Raw genomic sequence first — 17,099 nt, forward strand, 5'->3', positions numbered from 1 at the left:
CCGAAACTGCTACAATTGTGGGAAGCCCACACAGTACTCAAATGAGTGCTCGGCTCCCTGCAAAAGAAGAGAAGAGTCACCTCAAAGACGAAGCTCAAGAGATGAGTCACCTCGCAGAGAGAGAAGTAGTACAGAAGATTACTATGAACGAAGACACTCACAGAGAGGCAAGGAATCGGAGAAGAAGGACAAATACACCAAGAGCAGTTCAAGAAGAAGACATCAAGCTCATCTTGGTGAATGGGTTTCTAGCTCTGGATCTGATCACCACTCCGAGAGAAGCTATCACTACCACTCCGACCATAGTCAATATGAAGGTGTTACCGGTATTGCACTAGTTTCCACCAACTCCTATGACTTATTTGATTCACCAAATGAGGGAGTCGGAAACTGCTTCATGGCTAAAGGCCCCAAGGTATCACACCCTGAGTATCTTGATTTCAATAGTGATGAGGATGACTTGTTAGGAGAAGATGACTTTCTTCTAGATAAAACTAGTGAATGCACTGAAAATGAACTTGCATTTTATCATGCTAGTCAAGAGAAATCGAATCATGACGATAAGAAAGAGATTGAACGACTAACTCAAGAATTAAAAACTCTTAAGTTAGCACATGTGACTACTCTAGAAGATCATACAGAGCTTGCAAGAACTCATGAGAAGCTACGCTTCGAGAAGCTCAATTTGGAGCAAGCACATGAGTTCTTAAAGGCAATCAATGATGATCTTTGAAAGAAAAGTTATTCTTATCTAGCCAAACAATTACTCTTGTCTAATTTTGTTCCTCAAGTTAAGCCTAAGAACACTAGTAACAAAGGCAAGAAGGTTTCTTTATCTAGTAACAACGATGCTAAAGCAAAATCCAGTAATATTGTTGTTAGTAACTCTATTGATTCCATTAACGATTCTCTTAGCCAAGTTACACTTGAGCAAGAAAATGATTTATTGAAAGGGATTATAGAGAGAGGTGTCTTCAAGAGTCTTGCCGGAAGTAAGCAATTCGAGGAAATTGTGAGCAAGCAAGGAGGACATCAAAAGAAACAAGGTGTTGGCTATTTCAACATCAACAGACATGTTTGGGAAGAAGGTCCATATCCAACTCCCAAGTTTGTTCCCCAAGAGGATAAGTCCACTCCTTCCGAAGGAACGAGCTCACAAGATGGCCTTCTACCACAAGACCACAAAGGCAAGGGAAAGCTTCAAGATGACATTGGCCTATTTGAAGAAGAACCCCAAGCCAAGGTCAAGTGGGTTCCCAAGGATACTACTAGCTCTACCTCAACAAATGCTACAACAACTCCAAGGATTCCCATCAATTTGGTGTGGATTCCCAAGAGGAAGAACTAGAAGTTTTTGAGGGGTGACTCTCCCAATGAAATTCACTCTTATTCATTTTGGCAAGAACTATATGCAATCAACCTCAACCTTATGCATTAATTCAATGAGTCACACATTCCCTCAAAGGTAAGCAAGGAACTAGGTAAACAAAGCATCTTTGGACATCATCCTATTTGTGCTTCACTCCATGTCCATAGATATTCTTGCATGTGTTCCTTTTTGCTTTGGGGCTAACCCATGTAGGTGATAAGAGTATGAAAACAACAAGGATTGTTCCCAACTCAAGATGATCTTCATCAACCTTGAGCATCCATCACTACTTCACCTACTTGAAGTCTTCCACGACTAAACCCAAGGTTAGTTGATCCCTCTTTGTGGGGATATCATATCAAGGGGGAGATTTACTCTAATACTTGAGTATAAGCATCTCCTAAGGATATGAACACATTAATGCTTATGTAAAAGTGGTAACCCCACTTGTGCTTAACGATGAGTATGACCTATGATCAAGTATTCTTGCTTGGCTCCTATGTCAATATACTCATATATAGATGACCTAGTCATCGCCCAAGTGCTTAATAGCTGCTAGAATGTTTGTGCATGTTCACCATGTTTATATCATCATTCTTATTGTGTGAGCATGTTGGTCTGCATGAATTTAACCATTCGAGGACATCCATTTGTTGTTATATGGCTTTTGTTTTATCTTTTGCCAATTGGATGGACAAGAATGCCTAGGACCCTTCTCTAGCTATCTATGCTATCTCATCTCAAGTTCTATTCATGCTTCATCACAAACTTGAACAAGCACTTGTCGATCCCTCTGTGTGAAGATGCACTCGTAGTTCAGAATTGTCAAAGGCTGCCTTCCAAAACCTCTTTCAAAAACTCGGTGTGACCAACTCCACAAACGTGGAGCCACCGATTTTCCAATGTTGATCAGGTTTTCTCATCTCGGTACCACCGGAATCGCCAAATCGGTTCCACCGAGTTTCCCTCTCTGCTCATAGTTGAGGAACTCGGTGACATCGAGTTTGCCATCTCGGTGACACCGACAACGCATGGGTATTTATACCTACAGACCAAACCTTTTGATTTCCCATCTTCAAAATAGTCCGTCCTCAAACCCTCACTGCCCCTAAAGACCCCAGGTCATCACCTTGACTCCCCAAGCGCCGCCGCCGCAGGGATTCGCCATCGTCAATGCAATCTGCCCTATCGTCGTCACCGTAGCCAAACTGCCACCAAGCTAGGGTATGGTTCTATCGCCTCCGCGTTCCCCATCTAACTCACATGCATTGGGAGAGCTTAAATCTTCTTTCCACTCTATACAAACCTTCTATCCACCAGATAGAACCAATAGAATAGGAGAAGTACGAAATTCCGGATCTGATGTGCCATAGAATGCAACTCGGTGAGACCAAGTTTGCATAATCGGTTCCATCTATTTCTGTTTTAGGGTTCCTGAGAAGCAACTCGATGAGACCGAACAGCTATTTACAGTGCCATCGAGAATGACTGCCAATTTTCTGTTAAGCAAGTTTGTTTTCTCGGTGACTCCAAAAATGCCAACTCGGTGCCACCGATTTACATCCTACAGAAGATCATATTCTGAGTTTTAGACTTCAAATTTTCCAAAATTATCTGAATTTTGTGATGCTCATCCAATCTGACTCTCCTACATCCTCTTCACAGGTTCTGTTGTTTGTTGTTTTGCTTGTCAGTCACAATTTCAGGATCACATGATAGTCAGAATGATTTCACAGAACAAAGTGTTGACTTGGAAGCTGGCACTAGTCCAGAAAGGACAGACTCTCACCTTGGATCTTACAGTTCACATGGCTGGCCCAAGGCAGCCACCAGGCAGAGAAGGAAGCTAAATTCTGATGTGGAAGACTCGGACTTTGAGCCATAAGAAACTTCAGCACCTCCTAAGGCTCCCTCCAGGAAAGCTGTCAGGAAGGTACCTACCAGTGCTTCTGAACAGAGAGCACGTGAGTATGTCAGGAAGGGCAAAGCTACTGCCAAGGAAGCACCTGCAAAGAAGGTTGGTGTAAAGAGGCCCATGAAGAGAACTATTCATCTTATTGGCAGAAAGACTTCTATGTTTGAAGACCCTGAAGTAGCTGAGGAAGAAGCTCCTGAGGAGATCACATTTCCTCCCAAGAAGAAGCTGATGGGAGATGTAATGAAGTCTGCTCCAAAGCCTGCTACAAAAGCAAAGAAGTTTGTAGCTTCCAAGAAGACCACCAGAGATGTACATGTAGCTGCTAAGAGCAAAGGCCCTGCATCCAATGCCCATGCTGCAGAAGAGGAAGAAGAAGATGAGAATGTCCCAGTTCTGAGGAAGCTCGGACCATATGTTCCAGTTCATAATGATGCTCATCCTGTAGCTGAAGACATGAAGAAGAGGAAGGATGCTGGATTGAGAAAGTGGAGGAGCATTGCTGATCCATACGCTGTTAGAAGAAGAACTGTTGTTGATCCAAGGTTTCACACCAAGGAACAACAAGACTTTTATGAGACTGTCTTGTATGACAAGAGTCCTAATGTCAGTGATATGAGGTATGTCGAGTGGGCATACATCAAGGAGAATGAAGAATACTTTCCACATGTTCAAGAGAATTTCAAAGCAATTGACATATAAGAATTTGTTGGGAAGGAGATGACCCCATGGAATGACGAGATGTTCATGCAATTCTATGCAACTGTGCACTGATACGTCCCAAACGTATCAATAGTTTCTCCTTTCTCCATGATCTTTTGGGTGACATTGTTATATATTTTGCCATACTTTTATATCTTTTTACACATATTTGGACTAACCTACTGATACGTCCCAAATGTATCTATAATTTATGCTTGTTCCATGATCTTTTGGGTGACATTGTTATATGTTTTGCTACACTTTTATATCATTTTACACATATTTGGACTAACCTACTAACTTAGTGCACCCAGTGCCAGTTTTTGTCTGCTGATGTCTATTTTGCAGGGGATTTTACCCAAATTTCTGAAGCCCGAAAAATTCCAAGAAAAATATATAAAAAATCAGCGAAACACAAGCTTCCGGATCACCGAAGATGGCCCAGAGGGGGCCAGGGGCTGCCCAGGCGACTTGCTGGCGCGGCCAAGCCCTAGGTCGCGCCAGGATGCCGCCTGGGTGGGCCCCCACCGCCTCTGGTGCCCTCCTTTGGCCTCTATTTAGAGTCCCGAGAGGAAACTATTCCACAACTTCCAGAATCGTGAATTTCTCCATCGTTCCGCCGCCACAACGCTTCGGAGATCGGGAGCGTTAGGAGACCTCTTCCCGGCACCCTGCCGGAGGGAGGATTGACCTCCGGGAGCATCTCCACCGCCATGCACGCTTCCTGGACGTGTCGTGAGTAGTCCTCCTTGGACCATGAGTCCATGACCAGTAGCTATGTGATGTCTTCTCTCCAATCTTGTGCTTCAATGGTTAGTCCTTGTGAGTTGCCCTACATGATAAAGGCATCTATGTAATTCTCTTGCTATTTCTATGCTGAGTTTGTTGGGATCCGATGGATTATGAGAATATGTTCAGATTGTAATGAGTTATATATTTGATTATCCTTTTATATTATGTTCCTTAGTGATTCATGCATGTTCTCCGTTGCTATTTATTGCTTTGGCCGAGTAGTAGATTGTAACTCCAAGAGGGAGTGTTATGCATGATTGTGGGTTCATGCCCCTCGATGTCTAGCTTGAGTGACAGAAACATGAGACTAGGGGATGTGTTGTTGCAACCAGGGAGAAAACAACGGTGCTTGTGACCACGGTTGCAAGGATTGTTTACCTTACTTATGGTTTGTTAATGCAGTTGTCCGTTGCTTTGAGTTTACACTTTGGGTGGGGCTCGCAACTTAATACCGGCGAGATGTTATGGATAGATATCTCAATGTGGACGATTAGTAAGTAGATGCTGATGAACAAACGGTCTACTTGTCTTGGCGTTATGCCCATTACTATTGAACCTCTGACTATCAAGTAGCATAATTAGCATTGTGGTGCGTTCATATTTCTGTCAATTGCCCAACCGTGATTTTTTTACCCAAGCAAAGTTGTTTATCGTCTTTTTGGAGAGAGACTTCACTAGTGAACATCATGTGACTCCGGTCGATATCACCATCATTGTTTACACCTCCATCATTTAACGATTCCATTTACTTTTCCGTTGCAATCACTATTACCTTCCCGCTTGTGTTTTGATCCTTTGCAAACTACAAGGCCGGAGAGATTGACAACCTCTCTGTACTCGTTGGGAGCAAAGTTATTTGTTGTGTGTGCAGGTCCACGTCTTCTGCTAGCTCCAGGGTGGAAGACACCTGCTTGTTGATCCTAGGAGTCCTCCTGGTTCGATAAACCTTACAGTTCCCGTGTGAGGGAAAACTTGCTGCTGACTCATCTCAACTTTCCACTTGGGTAACCAACGGGGTGCGAGAAGTATATACATCATCTCGTCATCAAGCAAAGTTTTCTCGCGCCATTTCCAGGGACTCCAATCTTCAAGATAGGGGAGTCACGCGCTATCTTTTACTTTTGGTTTTTAGTCTTTTTAGTTTGCTTTTCATGATTGGCATGACTAGTTAGGCTTATGGAAAACTGCACTCTTAGTTCGCTGCTTGGGGAAGGCCGCTTTACCACATCCGTGGTAGATAATTCTCCTCCACCTACTGATTGTATCCCATTAAAAATACCACTTGGGATAATTGAAATAATTAGAAATGATTGTTATGTAGGAGATGGAACGGTTGATCCTAGTATTCATTTGTTGAAACTTACAAAACTTTGTGAGTTGTTTAAGATTTCAGGTTTGACAGGAGATGGAGTCATGAGGAAATTATTTGCCTTGTCACTAAAAGGAAAAGCATTGGAATGGTATTGGCTACTAGTTGATTCTCACCTACGGGATTGAGAAGAGATTCAGTCTCTCTTTTACTCCAAGTTTTATCCTCTTCATGAAGTCCATGAGAATAGGAATTATGTTTATAATTTCTATCCTCATGACGGAGGGAGCATAGCTCAAGCTTGGAGGAGACTGAAAAGTTTAATGCTAAAATGTCCTAACCATGGGCTCCCCAAATATTATGCTTATGTGGAGAGTAAGAGTACCTTTTTCCATGTGGATCATGGTAACGATGCTTTATGTGATACTAATATTGTTGAGTTTATTCATGATCCCATTAAAAATTATTATGAGAAGGGAACATATGCGTATAGATATTTCAATAATATCAAGTTCCCTCTCTTTATGTTGAATGATTTGAAGATGCACTTGTTTTGCCTTCCTATGCTTATGCTTTGTGCTTCAATGAATTATTCTATTGCAATATTCCTATGCATAGGAAGCATGTTAGACTTATATGTGCTTGTTACTTGCTTCTTCATGCTCTCTTTTGTTCTACAACTCTTATTCCTACGAAAGCATCATTAAAACCTTAAGCCTATCTTTATGGCTACAAAGGAAGAGCTCTAGGGAGACAACCCTTGTTATCTTTACTTTGAGTTTTTCCTTCCTGTTTTAGTGGTCTTGATGCTTGTTACTACTGTAGCAACATCATTGTATCTTTATTTTTAAGCTTTGTGCCAAGTTATAGCCTCTGATTGCAAGAAAGTTTAAAAATTGTGACATGTTGTCCAAAAATAGATTCTGTGTGCCTGACACAACAATTCGCCAAAAATCACCAAATCATCTTTTTAATCTAAATGTTTTTGACAGCATGATCTATATAATTTCCTTTATGGCATCTGTTCTGAGTTTTTTGATTTGAGTGGCAGAAGTTCCTCGAATAAATTATTCACTACCTGATGTTCTGTTTTTCATAGATTCTGCCATGTTTTGCGTTTTCATCATTTTGCAAATCCTAAGCTTACTTTTTATTTGCAAAAACCTTTTGGCAATCATTAAAAGCAGTAGCTTTTCATGAAAATCATTATTTCTAGTAGGTAATGAATTATTTATTTAAGAGTACTAACCACTCTAATCATCTTATGATGAGTTTCGTATGAAGGGAGTTTTCAAGTATGCGATGGAAGATGATGAAAGAAGATCCAGGAGTGTCAAGCGCTCAAGCTTGGGGATGCCCCCATGCACCCCAAGAAATATTCAAGGAGACTCAACCGTCTAAGCTTGGGGATGCCCCCATGCATCCCCTTCTCTATCAACAATCATCAATTCGTCCATCTCCATGCTATATTTTTATCACTCCATATGTTATGTGCTATACTTGGAGCGTCCCGCTGTTTACTTTTTAGTGCTTTTTAGTTTTTCTTTCTGTTCATAACAAGTCAGAACCTAGCCTACCTTGTTTGGGAGAGAAACACGCTCCATTCCACTCTAGAACACAACATAGGTTTTCATGCTTATCTTTTTGTGTGTTCTTCATCTATCCATAGCTACTGCCATGCTTAGCTGTTAGTTTTCATGCTTATATTTTTAAGAGCTTTTATTTAGGTTTCTTATGGAACTCTCTTGAGTTATCATGCTTATCTTGTTTAGAGAGTTGGCTCGTTGCACTGAGTTGTGTGTCTTGCATGAGTAGGTAATTGAGGTTGTTATTTAAGTATAGTAGTAACTTGCAATAGTTTTGAGGTATTGATTTGAGTAATGTTTGGACTATTGGTGCCAAGATTTTTGAGCCTATTAGTGAGAGGTGTCGTATTTTGGGAAATCCGCGTGTTCGAAAATTAAAAATTAGTTGAGAACTCTAGCTACTAAATTGATTGCTAACCTCTGGAGGGGTTGGAATATATAGAGTACCCTCATGTTACCATGAGTCGAGGATGCGCAAGGATAACCAAACCCCCAAACACTCCTCCTCGGGGTATCTGTCTCCTTGTGAACCTCCTAACTATATAGAGAGTTATCGATAATAATTTTATGAGTTCTTCATACTAATATGAGTATTCGATTGTTGGCACATCCACCATCGATATTTTGCTAGCCTCTTCGGTATCATGCATTGCCCTTTCTCACACTGAGAGTTGGTGCATACTCCGCCCGTTCATCCAAACCCATGACATGATACGATATGTCATACATAAGCCTCATTATACCTTTCCTCAGAATAGCCACCATACCTACCTATTAAGTCATTTCCATAGCCTTTCCGAGATACATTGCCATGCAACATCCACCATGTCATAACTTGATCTTCATGTCATACATGTTTTTGCTTGATCGTAGAGCCGCATGATAGTTGGGCCTTGCTCCAATTATTGCTACATGGCGCACTAGTATCATTGCTTATCCTGCTACACTGGCAGAGGCATACATTTGCATACATCATGATAGTTTTCACTTGTCTTTATGTTAAGTACTTCTTATAAAGTGTGATTATCTTTATTTTATTCTTGTAAAACATAGATTGTTGCCCTTACGAGAGGAAAAGATCCCAAAGAGGACAAACAAAAGATCCCAAAGAGGACAAATGAGAGATAAAAAGAAAGATCCAAAGAGGCCACAAAAAAGAGAGAAGGGGGCAACACTGCTATTCCTTTTGAAGACCCACACTCGTACTCCATTGCTATATTGGTACTACATAGAGATTATCATTCATGCATAACTATGTGGGACCCTTACACTATAGAACTTGGTTTGCATATTCCAATGATGAGGCTCCTAAAATGAGCTCTAGGTCTTCATGAGAAAACAAGTTTGATGCACCTCCACTAGTTCCATTGGAGAGCTTACCTTAGCTCATATATGCATCCGCTACATGGCAATCCCTACTCCTCACATCATATCTATCATTTGGCTTTCTCTCGCCTATGGTTGTCCTCATTGATGTGAGCCTTTCACGCCTTTTTGTCTTCCTTCCCCATCATTATTCTATTTGCCATCCTAAGTGCCAACATATCTTGCCTACGCTCATCCATTGCATGAGTACTCAAAATCGAAAGGGAGGGGATCATTTTGGCTTGTGCCTGACTGGTCGTCTAGATATGAGTAAAAATAAGATTCCAAAGGATACCAAGTGTCAAATTTTATTAGATTGAGTTCTCAATTAAAAAATATTTTATGATCTCAACCCATCTCCCACTTCTTGCACGCAAACACCATTTGGAGACATTCGAGTCACGAAAAGCGAGAGCTCTTGCACCTTTATGTTCTTACTTTGCTAATTTCAATACTAGATATAGACTCTTGCTTTTTATTGTATTGACTTGAATTGCATATCTCACTTGCTTTACTTTGAAGTTCTTATATGTGTGTTAGCATGTCACCACATAAATTATTGTGTTATCATTTATCTACTCGAGGACGAGCAGAAATTAAGCTTGGGGATGTTGATACGTCCCAAACGTATCTATAATTTTTGCTTGTTCCATGATCTTTTGGTGACATTTTTATATGTTTTGCTACACTTTTACATCATTTTACACATATTTGGACTAACCTACTAACTCAGTGCGCCCAGTGCCAGTTTCTGTCTGTTGATGTGTATTTTGAAGTGGTTGTTACCCAATTTTTCGAAGCCCGAAAAATTCCAGGAAAATATATAAAAAATAGCGAAACAGAATCTTACGGATCACCGAAGATGGGCTAGAGGGATGCAAGGGCTGCCCAGGCGACCTGCTAGCGCGGCCAGGCCCTAGGCCGCGCCTGGAGGCCGCCTGGGTGGGCCCCACCTCCTCCGGTGCCTTCTTTGGCCTATATTTAGAGTCGTGAGAGGAAACCCTTCCACAACTTCCAGAATCGCGAATTTCTCCATCATTCCGCCGCCGCAGCGCTTCCAAAATCGGGAGCGTCAAGAGACGTCTTCCCGGCACCCTGTCAGAGGGAGGATTGACCTCCGAGAGCTTCTCCACCATCATGGACGCTTCCCGGACGTGCCGTGAGTAGTCCTCCTTGGACCTTGAGTCCATGACCAGTAGCTATGTGATGTCTTCTCTCCAATCTTGGGCTTCAATGGTTAGACCTTGTGAGCTGCCCTACATGATCAAGGCATCTATGTAATTCTCTTGCTATTGCTATGCTCGGTTTGTTGGGATCCAATGGATTATGAGATTATGTTCAGATTGTGATGAGTTATATATTTGATTATACTTTTATATTGTGTTTCTTAGTGATTCATGCATGTTCTCCGTTGCTATTTATTGCTGTGGCCGAGTAGTAGATTGTAACTCCAAGAGGGAGCGTTATGCATGATTGTGGGTTCATGCCCCTCGATGTCTAGCTTGAGTGACAGAAACATGAGACTAGGGGATGTGTTGTTGCCACCAGGGAGAAAACAACGGTGCTTGTGGCCGCAGTTGCAAGGATTGTTTACCTTACGCATGGTTTGTTAATGCAGTTGTCCATTGCTTTGAGTTTACACTTTGGGTGGGGCTCGCAACTTAATACCGGCGAGATGTTCTGGATATATATCTCAAGGTGGATGATTAGTAAGTAGATTTTTTATAGAAAAGGAGGTTTCCCTCCGGCCTTTGCATCGGGGCGATGCATGCAACCACTTTATTTAATCAATCCAAACAAACATTCAGCAGTTCCAAACAAGCTCTAAAATGACAGAGAAATACATAAAGGGGTAATAAAGAAGCCACAACCGGGTGAAAAATAGACATAGATGCCTAACCATCTATCATGTTACTGGACCGCCATCCAAACCGGTTGTAGATATCCTATGCTACCATCTCCCATGGGATAGACCCAGTAACCAAAGGCTCCCTGGTTTCCACAGGTGTGAGTAACGACCATGTACGGATCAGCGTCGATGCCCTGTGAAGTACCTGCAAGAAATTGACATTTGATAATCTGTTAAAGGTCACATCATTTCTGCAATTCCATATAGCCCGGATTCATGCACATACTCCTATACAAATATGTCTTGCAATAGACATGTCTACCCCATTTAGCCGCGTCCCAAACAACATATCAATGCTATCAAGTGGTGTGATGTTGAAAGCTATACAGACTGTTTGCCACAAAATTTTAGCAAGTGGGCAATGAAGAAAAAGGTGTTTGATAGTCTCCTCATGTTCACAGAAGGAACATCGTTTATTCCTCCCCCCAATTTCTCTTAGCCAAATTATCTCTGGTTAGAATCACCCTCTTGTGAACAAACCACATGAAGATTTTTATACGTAAAGGGACTTTAACTTTCTAGATATTATTGGACTTGGGAATAGCTGATGTATTAATGATGCTTAAATACATCGACTTGACAGAGAAGACGGCATTGGGCGTTAGCTTCCAATGAAGCTTATCAGCCTCCTCCGATAAGGAGGCATCCATGAGTCTTGTAACTAAATGCAACCATGCCTCCCATCTATGTCCTATCAATGATCTCCAGAACTGAATATTCAGAGGATTAGACTGTAATATTGTGGCAACGTATGCATCCTTGCGTTGAACAATATTATAGAGAGATGGATATTGTATGGCTAGAGGCAAATCCCCCATCCATGTATCCTCCTAGAATCTCGTTGACTTCCCATCGCCTACAACAAATCTTGCTTTTTGAAACAAGGTTGTTCTCACTGTCATCAAACCTTTCCAAAAAGGTGAATCATTTGGCTTTACTGTAACATGAGCTAGAGTTTTATTTTGTAAGTACTTATTATGCAAAATTTGTACCCACATACCCTCCGTCTCCATAGAAAGTCTGAACAGCCATTTGCTTAGCAGACATCTATTCTTTACCTCTAAATTTTCAATTCCCAAACCTCCCTGATCTTTAGGTCTGCAGATAATATCCCACCTAGTGAGTCGGTGTTTTTTCTTAATTTCGTCACATTACCAGAAGAAACGAGATCTATAAAAGTATAATATTTTCCATACCACAACTGGTACCAGAAAGAAGGAAAGAAGGAACATCGGCATGCTCGTGAGAACCGAGTTAATGAGAATAAGCCTTCCGCCGTATGACAATAGCTTACCCTTCCAGCAGCTAAGTTTTTTCTCAAAACGATCCTCAACACTTTTCCATTCTTTGTTTGAAATCTTACGGTGGTGAATTGGAATTCCTAAATATCTGAACGGTTGGCTTCCTGATTCACAACCAAACAGTTGTTTATATGAATCTTGTTCTTCTTTGGCTCTCCCAAAGCAAAACACTTCACTCCTGTGAAAATTAATTTTCAGCCCCGACAACTGTTCGAATAAGCATAATATTAGTTTCATGTTCCTGGCTTTTGCAATATCATGTTCCATAAACAGAATAGTGTCATCAGCATATTGTAAGATGGAAACACCACCATCGACTAGATGAGGCACTAATCCACCTATCTGGCCCTCATCTTTAGCCGTTCCTATAAGTATTGCCAACATATATGCAACTACATTAAATAGGATTGGTGACATTGTGTCTCCCTGCCGAAGACCTTTGTGTGTTTGGAAGAAATGCCCTACATCGTCATTTACTTTAATTCCAATGCTTCCTTTTTGTACGAATGATTGAACGTGTTTCCTCCACAGCTCATCAAATCCTTTCATACATAAGGCTTGTTGAAGGAATGGACATTTAACCTTATCATATGCTTTCTCAAAATCCACCTTGAAGATCACCCCATCGAGCTTCTTCGAGTGAATCTCATGCAGTGTTTCGTGCAGGACAACCACACCCTCTAGTATGTTTCTGTCCGGCATGAACGCAGTCTGACTAGGCTGCACCACTGCATGCGCAATCTGCGACAATCTGTTCGTCCCGACCTTAGTAAAGATTTTAAAACTCACATCGAGGAGGCAAATGGGTCGAAATTGTTCAATCTGCACCGCCCCTCCTTTTTGGCAACAATGTAATTGTCCCAAAGTTAAGTTGAAAAAGTTGTAGTTGACCATTGAATAGGTCTTCAGACATAGGAAGTAAGTCCCCTTTCACTATATGCCAACACTTCTTATAGAACTCCGCCGGGAATCCATCCGGTCTTGGAGCCTTATTATTTTTCATCCGTAAGATTGCCTCAAACACCTCTTTCTCCGTAAATGGTGCGGTTAATATCTCATTCTCGTCCACCCCGAGCTGAGGAATATCACCCACAATTTGCTCGTTCATCGACACAAAGTTGTCATCTGGCTCCTGATACGTCCATTTTGCATCATGTTTTCATGTTGATATTTATCGCTTCTTGGGCTGTTATTTCACTTCACGGTACAATTCTTATGCCTTTTCTCTCTTATTTTGCAAGGTTTACATGAAGAGGGAGAATGTCGGCAACTGGAATTCTGGCCTGAAAGTGGAGCAAATTTGAGATACCTATTCTGCGCAACTCCAAACACCGTAAAAATCAACGAGGATTTTTTTCCTGATTTATAAAAAATACTGGGTCGAAGAAGCGCCATAGGGGCGCCAGGGGATGGCCACAAGCCTGCACGGCTAGGCCGCCCCCCCCAAGCCGCGCCATGAGGGCTTGTGGGCAGCCTGCTGGCCCACTTGCCCCCCTCTTCTGCTATATGAAGGGTTTCGTCCAGGAAAAAGTTAGAGAGGAGCTTTTTCATGGATTCACCGCCGCCTGGAGGAGGAACTTGAGCAGAACCAATTTAGAGCTCCGGCAGGACGATCCTGCCGGGGAACTTCCCTCCCAGAGGGGGAAATCGTCGCCATTGTCATCACCAACACTCCTCTCATCCGAGGGGACTCTTCACAATCAACACCTTCACCAGCACCATCTCATCTCCAAACCCTAGTTCATCACTTGTAACCAATCTCCGTCTCGCGACTCCGATTGGTACTTGTAAGGTTGCTAGTAGTGTTGATTACTCTTTGTAGTTGATGCTAGTTGGATTGTTTGGTGGAAGAGTTTATGTTCAGATCCTTGATGCTACTCATTACCTCTCTGATCATGATTATGATTATGCTTTGTGAGTAGTTACTTTTGTTGCTGAGGACATGGGACAAGTCATGCTAATAGTAGTCATGTGAATTTGGTATTCGTTCGGTAATTTGATATGTTGTATGTTGTTTTTCCTCTAGTGGTGTTATGTGAACGTCGACTACATAACACTTCACCATTATTTGGGCCTAGAAGAAGGAATTGGTAAGTAGTAAGTAGATGATGGGTTGCTAGAGTGACAAAAGCTTAAACCCTAGTTTATGCGTTGCTTCGTAAGGGGCTGATTTGGATCCACTAGTTTAATGTTATGGTTAGACTTTGTCTTAATTCTTCTTTCGTAGTTGCGGATGCTTGCGAGAGGGGTTAATCATAAGTGGCATGCTTGTCCAAGTAAGGGAAGTACCCAAGCGTCGGTCCACCCACATATCAAACTATCAAAGTAATGAACGTGAATCATATGAACATGATGAAAACTAGCATGACAGAAATTCCCGTGTGTCCTCGGGAGCGCTTTTCCTCCTATAAGACTTTGTCCAGGCTTGTCCCTTGCTACAAAAGGGATTGGGCCACTTTTCTCCACCGTTGCTACTTTTGTTAATTGTTGCTTGCTACGAATCATCTCACCACACAATCACTTGTTACCGACAATTTCAGTGCGTGCAGATTTTACCTTGCTGAAAACCACTTATCAGATCCTTCTGCTCCTCGTTGGGTTCGACACTCTTACTTATCAAAAGGACTACGATTGATCCCCTATACTTGTGGGTCATCAAGACTCTTTTCTGGCGCCGTTTCCGGGGAGTGAAGCGCCTTTGGTAAGTGGAACTTGGTAAGGAAACATTCATATAGTGTGCTGAAATTTTCACTATGGATACTAATCCTTTGAGCGGCTTGTTCGGGGTATCTTCATCTCGAACGGAAGCACAAAGAGTTGCTCCTCAACCTGCTGCACCTACTAAAAATATTTTCTTTGAATTTCCTTCAGGTATGCTTGAAAAACTGCTCGCTAATCCTTTTACAGGAGATGGAACATCACATCTAGACTTGCATCTAATCTATGTAGATGAAGTTTGTGGTTTATTTAAGCTTGCAGGTTTGCCCAAGGATGAGGTCAAGAAGAAGGTCTTTCCTATATCTTTGAAGGATAAGGCGTTGACATGGTATAGGCTATGTGATGATACTAGATCATGGGACTACAATCGGTTCAAATTAGAATTTCATCAAAAGTTTTATCCTATGCATTTAGTACATCGTGATCGGAATTATATTTATAATTTTTGGCCTCGTGACAGAGAAAGCATCGCTCAATCTTGGGGGAGGCTTAAATCAATGTTATATTCATGCCCCAATCATGAGCTCTCGAGAGAAATTATCATTCAGAACTTCTATGCTTGGCTTTCTCATGATGATCGCACCATGCTTGATACTTCTTGTACCGGTTCTTTTATGAAGAGAGATACTGACTTCAAATGGAATTTATTGGAGAGAATTAAACACAAATCTGAAGATTGGGAGCTTGAAGAAGGTAAGGAGTCAGGTATGAATTTCACTTTTGATTGCGTTAAATGCTTTGTTGAGACAAATACTTTTTGTGACTTTAGCACTAAGTATGGACTTGACTCTGAGATAGTAGCTTCATTGTGTGAATCCTTTGCTGCTTATATTGATCTCCCCAAAGAGAAGTGGTTTAAATATCATCCTCCATTAGAAGTCAATGTAGTTAAACCCACTCTAGTTGAAGAGAAAGTCATTGCCTATAATGATACTGTGGTTCCCAGTGCTTACATTGAGAAACCACCTTTCCCTGTGAGGATAAAGGATCATTCTAAAGCTTCAACTGTGATACGTAGAGGCTATATTAGAACACCTACACCCCCTGAGAAAATTAGAGTTTAACCTAGCATTTCTATTATCAAAGATCTTCTTTCTAAAGAAGTTGAGGGACATAATATTCACTTTTGTGAAGATGCTGCTAGAATTGCTAAACCTCACATTAGAGACAAACATAGGCCTGTTGTTGGCATGCCTGTGGTTTCTGTTAAGATAGGAGATCATTGTTAGCATGGTTTATGTGACGTGGGTGCTAGTGTTAGTGCAATACCTCAATCCTTATACGATGAAATCAAAGATGAGATTGCACCTGTTGAGATAGAGCCTATTGATGTCACTATTCAGCTTGCCAATAGAGATACTATCTGCCCTGTGGGAATTGTTAGGGATGTTGAAGTCTTGTGTGGTAAAACGAAGTATCCTGCTGATTTCCTCGTTCTTGCTACCGCACAAGATAGCTTTTTCCCATCATATTTGGCAGACCCTTCCTCAATACCATCAATGCTCATATTGACTATGAGAAGCAAACTGTCACTTTTGCCTTTGAAGGTGTGTCACATGAGTTCAATTTCGCCAAGTTCGGTAGACAACCTCATGAAAAGGAGTTGCCTAGTAAAGATGAAACTATTGCCTTGGTGTCTATTGCCGTGCCTCCTACTGATCCCTTAGAGCAATACTTGCTTGAGCATGAAAATGATAAGCATATGGATGAAAGGGATGAAATAGATAGAGTTGTCTTAGAACAATATCCTATCCTTAAGAATAACTTGCATGTTGAACTGCTTGGGGATGCACCCCCACCAAAGGGTGATCCTATGTTCGAGCTTAAACAGTTGCCTGATACTCTTAAGTATGATTATCTTGATGAGAAAGAGATATATCTTGTTATTATTAGTGCTAGCCTCTCAGAGCATGAAGAAAAGAAATTACTAAAAACTCGGAGGAAGCACCGTGCTGCTATCATATATACTCTTGATGATCTTAAGGGCATTAGTCCTACCCTATGCCAGCACAAGATCAAAACTGATCCTGATTTCAAACCAGTTGCTGATCATCAAAGGAGATTGAATCCTAAGATGAAAGAAGTAGTAAGAAAAGAAATACTGAAGCTCCTGGAAGCGGGTATTATCTATCC

At 41.5% G+C, this 17,099-nt stretch overlaps 1 pseudogene; it reads right to left on the minus strand.

Moving 5' to 3' along the window:
- LOC123450347 overlaps positions 1–17,099 on the minus strand; it is a 100,424-nt pseudogene that overhangs the window by 72,428 nt on the left and 10,897 nt on the right.

This window comes from Hordeum vulgare, chromosome 4H (assembly GCF_904849725.1).
Source record: "Hordeum vulgare subsp. vulgare chromosome 4H, MorexV3_pseudomolecules_assembly, whole genome shotgun sequence".
Lineage (NCBI taxonomy): Eukaryota > Viridiplantae > Streptophyta > Magnoliopsida > Poales > Poaceae > Hordeum > Hordeum vulgare.